Consider the following 18302-nt stretch of genomic DNA (forward strand, 5'->3'; position numbering starts at 1 on the left):
TAAAATATTGTGCATATGGAGGACCATAACCTGGTTGAATGTAACGCTGATAATTAAGCGGTACATTTCCAGCTCCTTGTAAAAATGATTGAGCAGAAGGTGGTTGGAAACCTTAAGTTGGGTACTAACCTTGAGGTTGATAACCTTGAGACACGTACCAAATATGGGGTTGAACTTGGGGTATGTACTATGCTGAATGCTAAAAACCTTGAGGTAGCCCTCCAGGTGGTAACTGAATATCTTGAGGTTGCCCCCAGGTGGTAACAAACTACCTTGGGGTTACCCCCTAAGTGGTAACTGACTACCTTGGGGTTTCCCTCTAGGTGGTAACTGACTACCTTGAGGTTGAGGATTTGGAATACTACCAGACATCATATGGATTTGCTCTGCGTTCAACATTTAAGTTCCATTACTACCAAATGATAACTCTTGTTCAATTGGTCGAGGAGTTGCTCTTGAAAAAGTACCGAAGAGTGATTGGTACCCCGAAGGAATAGAAGGACCACTATATAAAAATGTTTTCGGTGATTGGGAAAACATAGATGACTCCCTTGACATGATCGATGAAGGATAATAACCTCTTGGCATAGGATGAAAAGGAATTTGAGGTGGTGAAAAATTAAGACCCGGGTTTTCTAAAAAATTTGTCAATGATAAATACCAAGCATCACTCCTAAAAGGACTATAAAATATTGATTCACGCTCCCTAAGATTTAAAGTTTGTTGGTTTTCGGGAAGAGTTACGTTGTCGTCTGGACTGACAAGTTCTTCAATAGAAATGAGGCCAGAAGGAAGATTTTAAGTAACGATATTTCTTACCCTAGGTGAACCAGGATCACTAGAAGTTGGAGTAACAAATCCTGAAGATGGCTCCAAAATAGTAGGTTCAATGTCAGGCTCGGAAATTTCAGGTTCTTCAGCTAATTCATTGGAAGGAGAAATACTACCAGTAACTTCAGAAAATGAAATAGGCTCTTGAATATGCTCTTTTGTTTGTATTTGATAATTAGGATGAACAATTAAAGATAACTCTCTGGCTTCTAGCGATCCAACTCTACTGTAACTAGGTGATACAAGAGCTCGCAACCCTTCAAGTTGGCTTGTTGTATATTGAGGAGGTTTCCCCTGAAGTCTACGAGATTGTCTCAGTAATTCAACCATGATTAAATATTAATTAATCTCAGCCAAACAAAGAAAATTTCAATAAAAACACCTAAAGTCTTTAAAGAAACAAACAGCTGAATCACACGCCTAAAAAATCTAAGAGTTCAAACCACGCACAAACAGTAACTTCCCATACTAAAATCACTAGTTGGTGATAAAATCCAACTTAGTAGAAGTTTAATACAAAAAGGGCAGCTGGAATAGTTACCCTTACAACCTGCTTAATGAAACAGACTGGCACAAGTTTCTTCACAAAACCATCTCGAGTGAAGAGAACCTCCCACAGAGTCCAAGTGAGTCTAGTCGATGTTTGCTCCAGGTACAGTGAGATCTTTCCTTCACCATCACCCTAGGAAATAATCTTATGTTTATGGACACTAAGGTTACCAAAAGCAAAAAATACAACTAGGGGGACAATCTACAATCCGACTCTACGCGCAATGGCAGAGTAACAAAGCTCAATCCCCTTGAAGGCTCCTCGACATGGTCAATCCGAGGTTTACCAAAAAGTGACCCCAGGCTCCTTGACAATAGTTAATCCGAGGTTTATTGTTTATAATACGTGCAGATCTTCTATCTTTCCCAATGAAATAGAATTTTTTGTCTCAAAGGTTCAAACATGATCTTGTGATTGACTCCTTTAAGAGAAGCTTCCCAGAATGTATGAATTACAATTGGATTTATTTCCTACCACAAGATGTATCTACTTGTTTGTTTTAACTATCTTGGAGAGTTAATTACTCCCTACTCCAAGATACTAGCTTAAGCTATATTGGTGATAAGAGCCCTAGAAATAGAAAAAATTACTAGATCAATTTTAATTAAGCGTTGATTTTATGGGTTGTTCTGTAAGTCAATAGGTATAGAAATGAAACTTTGATGGTGTGAAGACTTGACTCCAAACACACTAAAAAAAGGGAATGCACCTAAAATGATAAGCAATTCGTTTTTCTTTTAATGAAATTCTAGCTAAAAGAAAGAGTTCGAGAATGCAATTCTTTAAGAAACAATTCTTTCTTTCAACATAGAAATGGAAAGAAAATATTTTTGTTTTTTTAATAAGAACTCAAAACGAGACAAATAATTAATGCTTACAATAAACCCCTTTCCCTTTTCAAAACTTGAAACTACAAAAAAAACAATTTGCTTCAAAAGAGATCTACAAGTTCTAGAAAAACACTCAAAACTACAAAAACTAATTTTGAGATCTAAAAAAATTAATAATATTATTGAATAAAAGCTTCAATTCTTTTTTGAGGACATTTTACTTAGTTTTTCAGTAAACTAAGGGTTCATTTTCACATAATAACAAACCAATCAAAAACATCCAGATATGTTTTCTTTTGTAAAAATGAAATATAGAACTTATAACAAAGTTTGTTCAAATATTTGCAACGAGAAAACTAAATCTATTTCTCACAAAGGATAGATTTCACAGCCAAGTCAGACTCATCAAAAAGATGAAAAGACACCAGGGTGATCTAAGGTTTCTCAAGCCTCTGGTATTTGAGTCACTACAGAGACAAAGTGAAAACCACTTCAAGCATGCAAAATTTCTAGAAAGTCATTCAAAACAAAAATCATATCGAAACTCACTCACAAGAGATTTTTGAAAGGAAAAGTACAGATCTGGGTAGACACTAAAAATCCTAAATCAAACCTAAACTTAACTGGAAGAAGATATCTTAAATTTTTCAAAAAAAAATTACAAGGTCTGCATGCTCCAGAAGCAATAGGTGTGGTCCCGCACTGTTTACTAAAGGAAAATACGGAGATGACCGCACTGTCTGTAAAGACAAAGTGTTGGCCCTAGAAAACTTCAAAAAAACAAAAATACTTCAAGATTTTGAAAGCTACCCAAGCCAGTATACATCAATCAAAAACCAGACAAAAAAAAAAAAAACAATTTTCTCAAGTCAAAATAAAGGAAAACAAAAATCAAATACGATCCCCAGTGGAGTCGCCAATTTGTTGGCCGGATAAATTAATCTTGCAGACAAGACCAATATCCCTAATATCAAAAGATAGTCTAGCAACAAACAGACAAACAAACCTATCTTTCTCCAGACATATGTGATTTATAAGTAAATACTACAAAGGTGTTAAGATCCTACCTTAGATCCAGTGCTTGTTTGTAGTAGTCATCCTCCAGTCGTTCGAAAGAGTTACCTTTGAAGACCTACAATCACAAACAAGCAAACATTAAATAGAACCTACATAGAAAATATTATAAATCATGTCTATTATGGTGATCACGGAATCCATAAAATAAACAATGAATTAACAGCTTATTAAGAAAAACAAATATATTTGTATTAACTTTGAATAGTGGAAGAACTTTACAACCTTTTCAGCCTTGATTTTGAACAAGTTCTTCCTGGGTTCCGAAATAGAAATTTCCTTCACTTTGACAAGTCTTGCACTCTTCCAAATGAGATACATAGAGGTATGTAATCTCTCCGCATAAAAACTCAACTAAAGAAGACTATGTTCCAGCAACATTTTACCTCAAAGAATACTAAGCTTCTAACTCTCCAGTTAACCAACTTAATGCTTCTTTTTATAGTGCAGGGGAGGAGGTTACTGGTCCACCTATGAAGGGATAGAATCTTCCTTCAAAGGAATAAGCTCCTCACATCAAGGGGTTAGCTCCTTAAGGTATGGGTTACATGAACCTTAAAATAGTGAACTTGCCACCTCAAGATTCCTTTCAGAAGCTTCTATAAATAACTGAAAGTAAGTTTTTTCAGAGTATACTTGCACCTTTTTAACTTTTACAGGTGTCCACACCTTTAACACAGAGATAGTGCGGTCAGGTGTGCCGGAGACATGACCATTAGGTGCAGGACCGCATGTAAGACAAAGAGAAAGTGAAACTAGAGTTTTAAAAACTTTTGAGAGATTTTCTTGTATTTTCCAGACTTGATATGAGGAACTGATGTTTTAGACTTGCAGAGGAGGAAAGTATGAGTGGCAATGAACTCACACAGATAGCAGAATGTCAAGGTGACAATTTTTAGTGCAACACACATATGCTCTTGAAGTCTCCAAATTTGCTTAAAGATCATCTAATGGTCAAAATCACCGCAAGAGGAAAACCCTTAAAAGGAAGGAAAAACACTATCGGAAGGCCAAAATACTAAAAATTCAGTAAAAAAGCTACATATGAGAGGCTCTAACAGTCAAGGGACAACAGTCGTTAGGTCTGGCCAATCAACGACCTAGATCTAAGCGGCTAATCAAAATCAACGCTATCATAGAGTAGGACTTACAGAGGGGAACAAGACACCGTCGATCAGCGATCTCCGATGATCAGATCGGCGTCGCATCGGCAGTCGCATCGACAAGGAACATATGCTATGTTATATATATAAAGGGCCTAAGCGTTGATTGATCAGCGATTGCAATCAGATTGCATCGTTGTATCACATCGGCACTATACCAAGGGGCGGGGCCTGTGCACATACATCTGTGCAACCCAATAGGCCAGAATCAACGTAATTATATGCGATAATTCATATATTTGAGGTCTGTGCCAAAGCTATTTTGCATGCATTTTTGTGTTTTTAACACATTTCAAAATACAAAGGGAAAACTGTGGACAAACCTTTTTGCAATTGGCGATAGCGATGAAGCTCGGACCCGAAAGGGTTTGGGAAGTGGAATATATGAAATTTTAGATCTGCAAGAGGGTCGTTTCCAATGTATTTCATTTATTTTTATGGTTTAATGAAAAACACAGGAACAGGGACGAATGAAATTTCCGATAACCCTAAGGATGGACCCGATGGGTAAATAAACCTTTTTTGAGGACTTTTAAAGTCTGAAAGGAACATACATTGGCAGGATTTTACAACATTACAGTGTTTTCTATGTAAAACATAAAATACTCATTATTAAACATTTTGAAGAGAGACTGAGGCCGAGAGGCATCTACAGCACAACACAACATGCTAAACTAGCCCGCAACATAAATATCATGGGCATCTACAACACAACACAACCCGAATCAGATACATCATGGAGCAGAACATCGCAACAAAGCCAAAAACAACAGAAGAGATTGTGGGCATCTCTGTCATGAGAGGGCTCCCTACGAGAACACCCAAAATATCAGAGAGTGGTTACTCTGAGGTCAGAAGAAGAAACTTCCAAAGCCATGCTTGCCTAGAGGGCATCAAATTTGTTAAGGAGACAAGGAGGGTGGATTAAGACCTCTCAAGCCTCAAAAGGCTAGATATCATTGTAAAAGGCTATAAATATCTGAAAACTAGTTGTAACAAGGGTTCAACCTTTTGAGATTATTCCTCCTCTGTTCATTCAAGCTTCTTATCTTCATTCTAGAAATATAAGCTTCTTTTGTCGTTGTATGTTCAATGTCCATTCTCTTTACTGTTCTATGCTTGCACTTGAATAGTTTGTTTATGTTTTCTTTGTGTTTAAGGCCAGATAACTATCATCTTATCTCTACTTTGATATATTAGATTTTCAAACTTCTTTGCTACCTGTAGCTAGCCATTTATAGGTGTTATTATATATGCATCTTCCAGTATATTTAGTAAGCTCATTTGTTTCCTGTAGCTAGCCATTCATATATGTTCACATATGCAATATGATGGTACTGTCAGTATTCTCTATCTATCCATTAAATCTACAAACTATTGAGAATTAGTGGTCTAAATCCTTGTGTTGTTGAGGGTGTTCATGAATGTCTTGAGTGAGAATAGAGCTGAAATGGTTATCTAACTTGATCCAAACCATCATTCATTCTAATAGTTTTGAGAATAATATTGAAGATTATATGTTACCAGGCATCTCCGAGCTATAACCTAGGAGAGTTTCCTGGAGTGCTAACATAATTGGCGCCACTGCCGGGGAGAGGAAATTGAAGCTCAGCTTCACTGGGAAATGAAATAGATCTAGCTTTGATGATAGAAAAAGTCTGGGCACTTTTTGGTTGTAATCATCTATCTGGCGACTCTACTGGAGACCGAACCTCTTGGCGACTCCATTTCATAGTTCTGGCTTAGTTTATGAGGCATACTTGGAGAAATCCTCAGAAGCTACAATCTGACCCAGTACTTGACCCTGAAAAAATCACCAAAGAGAGAAAGGTATTGCAGAAAGGAGCATGAAGTTTAGGTAAACCTAAAAAATCTCCTATATCTCATCAAGAAAGTCTTGTAATAGAACAAATACATGTTGAGAGTATAGAATCTATGTTATGAAACCAGCTCACAAAAAGATAAAAAAGATAGATCAACGCCTTAGAATTCAGCCTCTTCGAGGGTGAAACCTCCTTTACATTACACAAATGAATGATTCCTTGATGATTCAAATGGAAAAACCTCCTTTCTATATATAGGAGTCTAAGGAGTCACAATATAACCTAGCCGACCTAACAATAATAATATAAAGGCACAAAAATAACAATAGAGGGATTCTATGGGGCACAGTAATAACAATATGGGTACAATAGTGGCACAACAATATTAATAAGGGATACAACTATAGTAGTAATGGGGTAAACACTAGTATTGTAGGGACCTAACATGCCCCTCTCCTTCAAAAAATTGTTGTCCTCAATGCTTGAGTAATTCTAGATGCTTCTGTATAAAATTCTCATTCTCCCATGTGGAATATTCAGCGGATAAGTTATTCCACTTGATGAGATACTCCGAAATTGATCGATTTCGTAGCTGTGAAGTTCTTGTTTCCATGACTGCTTCGGGTTCCAATATAATTTATCCTTCCTCATCAAGTTCTAGTAATAATTTTTGAACTGGGATCTTGTCGCCTATAACCTTCTTTATACATGAACCATGGAAAACTGGGTGCACTCGAGAAGCTACAAGAAGCTCCAATTTGTATGCCATAGTACCAATCTTTTGCAACACCTTGTATGGACCATAATACTTTGGTGATAATTTATTATCCTTCTTAGCTTGCTTGAGGGACATTTGTTTATATGGTTGTAGCCATAGGAATACCCAATCACCTACATCAAAACTTCTTTCGTTGCAATGTTGATATGCCTGTTGTTTCATTCTATTCTGTGCCAACATGAGGTTATCCTTTAAGAGTTGGAGGACTCGTTGTTGATGCTCGATGTGATGTTCCACTACTTGAACCTTAGAATTTTCTCTGAAATATGTTGTGATGGATGGTGGTTGATATCCATGAAGTGCCATAAATGGGGTCATTTTTGTTGTTGTATGGAAGGAAGTGTTGTACCACCATTCAGCCAGAGGCAACCCTTTGACCCATTGTGTTTGTTTATCAGATACAAAGCAACAAAGATATCCTTCCAAACATTTGTTACTATCTCAATTTTCCCATCAGATTGAGGATGACAAGATGAGCTATGAGCTAACTGAGTACCGAGACAAGAAAATAATTCTATCCAAAAATTTCCAGTGAAAATGGGGTCTCTGTCACTTCTAATAATCTTTGGATTTCCATGTAGCTTTTGAATTGTTTCCATAAATGCAGTAGAAACTGTACTGGCTTTAAATGGATATGATAATGCACAAAAGTGTGCATACTTGGTAATTGTGTCAACTACCATCATGATGAGACTCTTTCCCTCAGACTTGGGTAAACCTGTGAAAAAATCCATTGAAACCTCCTCCCAACGTTGGCTTGGAATGGCTAAAGGTTGTAATAGACCCAGGGTCTTAATTGTTTCAACTTTATTATGTTGGAAAACCAAACATTCTACCACAAACTTTTGAATATCTGATTTAAGGCCATCCCAAAAAATTCCTTCTTAACCCTATGGTAAGTTTTTAAAAATCCTGAGTGCCCTCCTAAGGGAGAAGTGTGCAATTCCATAAGAATCTTTTGTTTGAGTTGGGAATTCTTACAGAGGTATAAGTGATCTTTGTACGATAACGAATCATTTTTCCAGCTAAATGTATCAGATGTACTGGAATCTTGTTGTAACTTTCGAATAAGTGCCCACACTTCTTCATCATTCTTCCATTCCTCCCTTGCTTCGTTTATCCAATCTGGTTGGATAATAGAAATGGTGTAGAACAATGCTTCCACATCCTCATCATTTCTTGAGAGTGCATCTACCACCAGATTTTTCTTCCCTTTTTTGTAGATGATTTCAAAGTCATAACCCAACATCTTTGTGACCCACTTTTGTTGCTCTTCAGAGGATAATATTTGTTCTAAAAAGTATTTAAGGCTATCATGATACGTTTTTACCTTGAAGTGTCTTCCCATTAGGTAGGGTCGCCATTTCTTAAGTGCGTGTAGTATTGCCAACATTTCCTTCTCATAAATAGCTTTGTGTAAAAACTTTCCCTTGATTGGACGACTTTCAAAAGCAATGGGTCTTCCATCTTGCATTAAAATAGCACCAATTACATTTCCTGAAGCATCACATTCCACAATAAAGGTTTTTGTGAAGTCCAGTGTAGCTAAGACCGGTGCTTGGCACATTGCCTCTTTAAGATGTTAGAAGGCCTTTGTTGCTTCTAGAGTCCATGAAAACGCATCTTTCTTCAATAATGTTGTTAGAGGTGTTGCTATTCTCCCATAATTCTTAACAAACTTGCGATAATACCCTGTCAACCCGAGAAATCCTTGCAAATGCTTTATGGATGTAGGGATTTTCCATTCCTTAATGGCTTTAATTTTGCTAGGGACTACCTTAACTCCTTCATGAGATACAATATGACCCAGATATTCCACCTCTTGTACTCCAAAGAAACATTTGGATGTTTTTGCATATAATTTTTTCTCCTCCAATAGTTGTAGCACCCTGTCAACATGTTCAACATGATCCTTCCAAGACTTGTTGTAGATTAGTATATCATCAAAAAATACTAACACAAATTTTCTAAGGAAGGGTTTGAAAATGGAATTCATCAAACCTTGAAATGTAGAAGGTCCATTGGTAAGGCCAAAAGGCATGACCAAAAATTCATAATGACCCTCATGAGTTCTAAATGTTGCTTTCAGAATGTCTTCAGTCTTCATTCTGATTTGATGATATCCTGAAAAAAGATCCAACTTGGTGAAGTAAATTGATCCATGCAATTCATCCAGTAATTCATAAATGACAGGAATGGGAAACTTATCTTTAATAGTGAGCTTGTTGAGCTCCCTATAATCCAGACACATGCGCCATGATCCATCCTTCTTGTGCACCAATACTACTAGAGCAAAGAAAAGAACTTTGACTAGGTTGAATTATACAAGCCTCTAGCATTTCTGCCACCATACGTTCAATTTCACTCTTTTGGGCATAGGGATATCTCTATGGCCTGATGTTTGGAGGAACACTTCCTAGAATCAAATGAATAGCATGATCATGATCATGAATAGGTGGGATACCTTTGGGAGTCTCAAATACCTTGGAATGATTTTCCAACAATTTTTGGAGATTTGGAGAAATAGATGATTTCGATGTGGAAACATCTAGTGAACATAGTTGTGCAATTACAACTCTTTGTTCCTTTCTTAGAAGCTTTTTCATACCGTTAGAGCTGATTATCTTTCCTGTTTTCCCTGTAATACCCCTTAATTCAACTTCCTTTCCTTCTGTAGAAAATTTCATGAAAAGTTCTTGAAAATTAAAAGCTATTGTACCCAAGGATTGTAGCCATTGGATTCCTAGTACAACATCAACACCTCCCATTGGAATGGAAAGCATTGGGCTAGTCAATACATATTCTCCTATGGATAGCTTGATATTATGGCACTTCCCTGAGCAATTTATTGTTCCTCCATTTGTAGCCATCACTTGACACTCTGGTGCTGGATATAGGAAGCAATTCAATTCTTTTGCTACCTTACAATGAATAAAATTGTGGGTACTTCCTGAATCAATCAACACTATTACCTTTTTCTTCTTGATTTGTCCTTCTATATTGATGGTTTGAAGAGTGGTAATTCCTGCCAATGCATCACAAGATATGGTCGGATTCATTTCTTCTTTATCTAGGCTTTGTTCCTGGAGTATATCCTCTTCTTTTTACCTTTCTTGCTCCTTTTCTTCTTCCACTTCACAATCTATGTAGAATAATTTCTTCTCAGCACACTTATGACCTTTAGTGTATTTGCAATCACAACTATAACAAAGCCCTTTTGACCTTTTTTCTTCCAATTGTTGTGGTGTCAACCTTATAGGTTGTGGAAGACTAGGGGCAACAACACTTCCATCTTTATAGTTGTGAGTGGTATGCTTCCTGGTTGCCATAATTTTGCTTTCCATTTTTCTTGCTAACGTAAATGCCTTCTCTAATGAATTAGGTTCCCAAAGGCAAACATCGTGTTGGATATTATCCTTTAAATTCCCTATGAACACATCAATCCTATGCTCCTCTGGAATATTTTTTACCCTTATGTTCAATTTTTGGAACTCCTCAATGTGCTCCATTATTGAACCCTTTTGTTTGAGACTTATCAATTGGCTAAAAAAGTGTTTCTTTTTGTATCCTCATAAGTGTTGTAAATTCTTCTGTAAAAATTACCCAAGTGATAATTTGTTTATGAGAGCAAAGCCATTGATACCATACAAACTGATTTGGTTCCAAATATAAAGTTTCAATATGTACCTTTTGTGTGTTTTGCACATTATTGAGACCGAAAAATTGCTCCATATGTAATATCCATGTTGCAGGATCCTTGCCATCAAACTTCCTCATATCGATTTTTGGAATATGGTGGGTCTTCGATCCAACATTAGAGTCTATGAAATCATGATTAACATTTCTTTTGTTCGCATCATGAGTTTCCTCTACTACCTTTTCACCATTAGTAAGTATTTCTTGTAGAAAATTTGTCAAATCTGTCTTCAAATCTTCCATGTCTATCTTCAAATATTTCTTCAAATATATCTTCAAATCATCCATATTAGCTTCCACACCATTCATCTTAGCTTCAACACCATTTATATTAGATTCCACACCATTTATCTTAGCTTCTGTTAGCTTTTGTGAGAGTGAAATTTGTTGCACTTGGTCTTGTAATTTTGATATATCATGTAGTATTTCTTCCTCTTCTTCATGAGTTATGCTAGAGCTTTCAAGTTTCTTACTAGGTGTTTGCATTTTATTTCCTTGGGGCATCAGTTACTGATAATAATTCTCTACTATGCCCTTTGAATTCCTTCAAAATAATTTTTCAAACCAAGCTTAAGCAAAAATTTTAAAAAAATCTACACACCTTTTTTCACTTTGTAGGAGCTTGATATTGAATTTGATGTATCTCTATAATTTTTGATCATCTAGTTCTAAACTTGTGATCTATAGTATCCCTTTGTGTTCTCTTTCCAATGCCACCAGTCTTATCCAAATTGGATTCTCCAAGGAAGAGCTATACCAAATCTCCCACAGTGACCTGATTATAGACTAGTTTAGTAGAGCGAACTTGTACGACATGCCACGTGTCCCTGTTTCGACCTTTGGCTCTGAAAAATATATACAAGAAACTATAGTCCATCCTCTTGCTGTAACTTCTTACGCAATTTCAATCCAATGCTTAGAGAGAAAGTTATAACGATTTTCCCTAGGTCACTTGTTTGGAATGTAATTCAGGAGTCTACAAAAAGACCAACTTATTCAGATCATATCTTTGCAAATATAGCACAGAAAGCTCTGAAATTTGGACCCGAGGTTCAATGTGATTTCATCTCAAATGGGTGTTTTTTTTTTCTTCTAAAACATCGCAGAAAAAAGTTATAGTGAAAATGCCATGATGACCTATTTGGAGCAACGAAACCCTAGAATCCAAACCTCTGATACCAAATGTTATGAAACCAGCTCACAAAAAGATAGAAAAGATAGATCAACGCCTTAGAATTCAGACTCTTCGAGGTGGAAACCTCCTTTACATTACACAAATGAATGATTCCTTGATGATTCAAATGACAAAACCTCCTTTCGATATATAGGAGTCTAAGGAGTCACAATATAACCCAGCCGACCTAACAATATTAATATAAAGGCACAAAAATAACAATAGATGCTTTCTATGGGGTACGGTAATAACAATATGGGGACAATAGTTGCACAAAAATATTAATAAGGGGTACAACTACATTAGTATGGGGTAATAACTAGTATTGTGGGGACCTAACAATCTAATACTAGCAGTGAAGAAAAACTCTCAGAGGTTCATAAAACTCCTTATTCTTTAGGTTCTCCTTTTTCTTTAGGCCCAAAAGAAACCTCACCTCCTATCCATCATACTCCTTTCATCCTGTTAGTTACTCCTCAGCCCTCTATCATTCAGACTTCCAGTACTCTTTTATCCACCACAGCTATGGTAGGTCCAAAAGCACCTACCAAAATGCAAAGAATCATAGCTACTAGGTATGGACCTCTAATACTGCCCATTCCTTTGAATGCTATGCCTACTGGAGAATATCATAAATATAGGCCTAAGTTCACTGGTACTGAAGGTGTTACTACTGAAGAACATATTGAGTCATTCTATATCTATGCTGATAATCTGAACAATACTGAAGATGATGTGTGGATGAGAGTCTTTGTCCAAAGCCTAGATGGAGAGGCTAGAAAATGGTTTAGAGAACTAACCCCAAGATCTATAGCAGGCATTGAAGCTTTAGATGATGCATTCCTAAAGAATTAGGGTGATAAGAAGGATCTCCTCTACTACCACATTGAGTTTGGCAACTTAAAGAGAGAAAATGGTGAGTTTCTGTCTGATTTCAATAAGAGGTTTAACCGTATGTACAACAAAATACCAGCTAAAGTAAGACCCACTACTACCTTTGCTAAACTCACCTATGCCAGTGCTTTTGATTCTGACTTCTACCTACTGTTGAGGGAGAGGTGATATCCTACTTTGGCTGACATGGAGGATGCAACCTTGAAAGTGGAATCAAACATCATGGCCGTAGAGAAGCTCAAGGGAAATGTTGATAAAAGAAGATAGAGGGGCGAGTCTTCATCTTCCTCTGATCCTAAGATATATAAAATGAAAAAAATGATCGAGTCATTAGCCTCTGAAATCTCCAAATTGAAGGTTGAGTAGCACCCAGAGAAAGGAAGAGTGCCTAATACCTTTGCTCCTAGAAATCCAAATCCAAATCCATATAGAAGAACAAATGAGCAGTTGCAGATTTTGCAAAGAAACAAAGATGCTAATGAATACCAAAGGGTGAAGGCTCCTTTTCAAGCAGTCATGGAAGAAGAGTAGTTTGAAGAAGATGATGAGATCTATTGTCTAGAAGACAAAGGCAATGCTTCCTTTTTTACCTCAGCTACCTACGAAAATTCATTATGCAATGAACAGATTAGCCAAGAATGGGATGATGAAGCTATACTACAAACTGTAGATCAGCAAAGATATAATTTGAGTTCAAAGATAAATAATTCCAAGGAAAATCCTATTCAAACAGCTTTTTTCCCAGTAGTACAACAAGCTAATAAGCAAAAACAATTGGCATTTGATCCCATCATCCTCAAAGATCCAGCTCATGAGGTAAGAGGCCTTGACAAGTCTCCTTCTCCCTTTAGTTTTCAATCAGAAATTCAGAAGCTGAGAATACCTATGCCTCTGGTTGAACTAGTGAAGAACGAGTCCTTCAAAAGATCCATCCTCAAGGCCCTTGAGCCTAAAGCCATCCAAGCCTCCACTGACTATGTAAATCTGCAAGATGATAAACCAGTTGTTATTCTCAGCCCAATGATTGAAAATTGTGAAGACAACTCCCCATTGTTCTATGTCTCGATAACTATTCATGATAAAATCATTCACAACTTCCTTCTGGACACTGGAGCCAGCCATAATCTAATTCCCAAGGCTGTCATGGATGAGTTGGGTCTTCACATCAGTAAGCCTTATCAGGACCTATTTTATTTTGACTCTATGAAAGTGAAATGTCTATGATTAATCAAGGACATAGCCATCACTTTGTCTCAGCTGCCTATGAAAACCATGATGATGGATATTATGGTAGCAGATGTACCTCCCAAGTTTGTCATGTTACTTTCCAAAGGTTGGATCAAGAGATTAGGTGGATCATTACAAAATGATCTGTCCTATGCTACTGTCTTAGTTTTCGAAGGTGAGAGCAAGAGATTATACAGAGAGGCACAGTTGGCTTATATAATCAGCGATGAAAAGAATCCCACCAATCATTTCATATATGCCATTGAAACTATTTTTGGAGCTTGTATTCTTCATATTGAAGAATTCCAGCTGGCCTCCACACAGCTCAAGAAACCAGTTTTCCAGATCACGGAGGAAGAAAACCCACAGATTTGGGACATGTTGATTTATGGAGCTTGCTCTAAGGAATCTGTTGGGGTAGGTGTAGTCCTTGTGTCCCCAACATAGGAACACATTCATTTATCTTTAAAATTAATTTTCCAGGTCACAAAAAACATCGCAGAGTACAAAGCTTTGATTTTGGGCTTAAGCGTTGCTAAAGAAATGGGTATCAAAGGCCTGAAAGTGTTTGGAGATGCAGACCTCATTATTTAGCAGGTAAATAAAACTTTCCAGGCTGAGCATCTAAGGCTGAAGGCATACAGAGATGAGTTATGGAGGCTCAAGGATTCTTTTAATGATTTCAACATTTACTATATTCCAAGAATGAAGAACCAGCTTGCAGACTCCCTTGATGTCTCCGCTAGCATGTTTATTCCTCCTTCGCCTCCTAAATTGACATATGAAGTTTAGGTAAAATATTGACCGTCTCTACCTAACAATGTCAAATATTAGAGGGTTTTTGAACATGATGAGGAAATTAACAGATTTTTGCAATTCATGGAGGAATTTTCTGAAAAGCACATTGATCATGAAAATGAAGCCATGGGAGAATGCGGCCAGCCCAAGCTAAAAAGCAAGATCGACCGAGGAAGTATCGTCCAGCTACCCAGTAATAACATACCAAAAGGATTGGTGCCTCTAGAGAAGCTTTTTGATCATAACGACGTGCCCTATAAACCGGCCAAAACAGAGAATGAGTCTTCAGTCTTTAAACATAACATAGGGTGCCCAACCCATCTGAAATTCATCAATCTATCCACTCATTTGTCTTCTGCCCAGAATTTCAAGTATTGCACCCTCATGAATCAATTCACTGATATTTTTTCCTATGAATACAGTGGTCTTAAAACTTATGATGTAGACATCATACAACATAAGATTCCACTGGAAAAGAATACCAACCCTGTTAAGCAGAAGCTAAGACCTATCAACCCTCTCTTATTGCCTTTGATTAAGAAAGAAACCAAGAAGTTGTTGGAGGCCAAAATCATAGTTCACCTGAGGTATTCGAAGTGGATAGCCAACCTTGTGGTAGTAAGAAAGAAAAATGGAGAAATCTGGCTTTTTGTTGACTTTAGAAATCTGAACAAGTGCTCTAAAAAATATAACTATCCCCTGCCCAAGATGGAACACTTGCTGCAAAGAGTTTTAGGGGCTAGAGTCACGTCTTTCTTAGATGGATTTTTAGGTTACAATCAGACTGTTATACACCCTGAAGATCAGGAAAAGACCACCCTCACTACTCCTTGGGGCACTTTCATGTACTCCAAGATGCCTTTTGGAATGATGAATGCTGGCACTACTTTTCAGAGGGCCATGGAAATAGCCTTCATGGGAGAGGAGGAAAAATTTGTCCTTATTTATATTGATGACATAACAGTCTTCTCCAGCATCCACAAAGAAAATTTACAGCATTTGAAGAAGGTCTTCCTAAAGTGCAGACAGTTTGGAATTTTAGTCAACCTAAAGAAGTCACAGTTTTCTCTAAAAGAAGGAAAACTTCTGGGACATATTTTTTCTGCTGAAGGTGTGAAGATTGATCCAACAAGGGTTCAAGCCATTCAGGAATTTTCCATCCCAATGTCAAAAAGGGACATTCAATCCTTCTTGGGTAAGATTAACTTCGTAAGGAGGTTCATTCCAAACTTTGCAGCACTGGTAAAGCACATCACTTCCATTCTGAAGAAAGGAGTAGAAATAAAATGGATAGATGCTTCAAGAAGCTCTTTTGAAGCCATCAAGCAAGCTATCATGGAAGCTCCCACTCTAATTAGCCCAGATTACACCAAGGAGTTTTACATCTTCTCTTTTGCCTCTTATGATACACTTGTAGCAGTTCTATTGTGGAAAAATGATGAAGGCATAGAGCACCCCGTGGCCTTTTTCAGCCAAACTTTAAGGGATGCTAAATTAGGGTATGACATTATTGAAAAACAAGATTATGCTCTCATAAATTCTTTAAAGGAATTCATAATTTATATTCTTCATTCCAAAGTAGTTGCATATGTACCTTCAACTTCAGTAAAGGATGTCTTAACTCAGCTAGATATTGATGGGAAGAGAGCTAAATGGATCGCAAAATTCATAGAGTTTAACATAGAGGTGAAGCCCACTAAGCTTGTCAAAGGCAAAGCTTGGCTAAACTTCTGGATGAAGAAAATTGTAGCTTGTTAGATATAAATTCCATGAGTCTAAATTCAAATGATGAGTAGACAGAGGAAGTAGCAAAAGCGCAAAAGCAGAAGCAGTCTTTGGCTGAAAATCTAGCCACATGTGAATGGAATTATAGCATAGTTCATTTTTTTTCAAAAGCTAGAAGTCCCTCCCAAGCTTAGCTCAAGATAAGCTCGTTCCATTAAACTTAGATCTGACAAGTTCTACATTAATAAAAATCTACTTTATTGGAAAGGCCCATCAGGAATACTATTGAGGTGTCTAGATAAAGAATAATCTGTGGAAGTCATGCACCAATTCCATTCTAGCATCTATGGAGGCCATCATTATTGGAAAACCATAGCTCACAAAATCCTGAGGGCTGGGTATTATTGGCCTACTCTTTTCTCTAATGTGTTTTCTTTTGTGAAAGCTTGTGACAAGTGTTAGAGGTTTGCAGGAAGGCAACAGCTAAAATCCCTGCCCTTGTAGCCAGTACATGTCAATGGTCCCTTCCAACAGTGGGGCTTGGAATTTATAGGTTAGATCAACCCACATTCTAGTGGCCAACACAAATGGATCTTGGTAGCCACTGATTATTTCACCAAGTGGATTGAGGCTATACCCACTAAGAATTCCAACCATCAAGTTGTCATAAAGTTCTTGAATGAGAATATTTTCACTAGATTTGGTTGCCCAACCATATTACTCACTGATAATGCAACAACTTTCAAGGAAAAAGAATTGGTGGACATGACTGAATCCATGGGTAACCAAGTATTGCATTCTACCTCAAATTATTCTCAAGGCAATGGCCTGGCAGAATCATCTAACAAGAGTCTAGTAAGGGTAATCAAAAAAATGTTAGAGGACAACAAAAAGAGCTAGGATTCCAAGTTGAATTTTGCACTATGGGCTGACAACGTTACCATCAAAAATTCCATAGGGAATTATCCATTTGAACTAGTTTATGGTGTTGATATTGTTTTACCTATCTAGTTGATTCTCCTTGTGGCTAAATTATTAGAAGAAGAACAAGATGAAGAGAATGACGTGGTAAGAAGAATGAATAACCTAGTTGAACTACAACAGATCAGAGAGCAGCTGGTTGAGAAGTCAAAGGCTCATCAAAAGGCAATCAAAGAAACCTTTGACAGGAAGGCAAAAGTGGACAATTTCCAAGTTGGTGATTGGGTGCTTAAATGGGATGCATTTAAGGAAAAGAGTGGTAATCATGGCAATTTTGACTCCTTATGGATAGGTCCTTTTGTCATCACTCAAGTTCAGCAGAACAATACATTCATTCTACACAGTTTGGAAGGAGGAGATACTTTTGGTAGCCCAATAAATGGGCAGTTCTTGAAACTGTATTTCATTTAAGGCTTTAAAGCCTTGGAATTGTAAATATGTTTTTCTTTTAGTTTTTATTTTTTACAAAATAGACTCCATGCCCAATAGAACACTAGAAGGAAGATTTAATTTTTGTCTTACAGGAAAGGCATTGATCTGAGATCCTTGAAACCTCATAGGGAGGATTTCATCCCCAAAAGGAGCCAATGTTAGCCTCGCTATCAAAAGGCCCAAAATTGGATCCACATATGATCTTGAAGTCTCCAAATTTGCTTAAAGATCATCTAATGATCAAAATCAATGCAAGAGGGAAACCCTTAAAAGTAAGGAAAAGCACTATTGGGAGGCCAAAACACTGAAAAATTAGTAAAAAAACT

This window comes from Pinus tabuliformis, chromosome 7 (assembly GCF_031772625.1).
Source record: "Pinus tabuliformis cultivar Carrire ecotype Pingquan chromosome 7, CPIR1, whole genome shotgun sequence".
NCBI lineage: Eukaryota > Viridiplantae > Streptophyta > Pinopsida > Pinales > Pinaceae > Pinus > Pinus tabuliformis.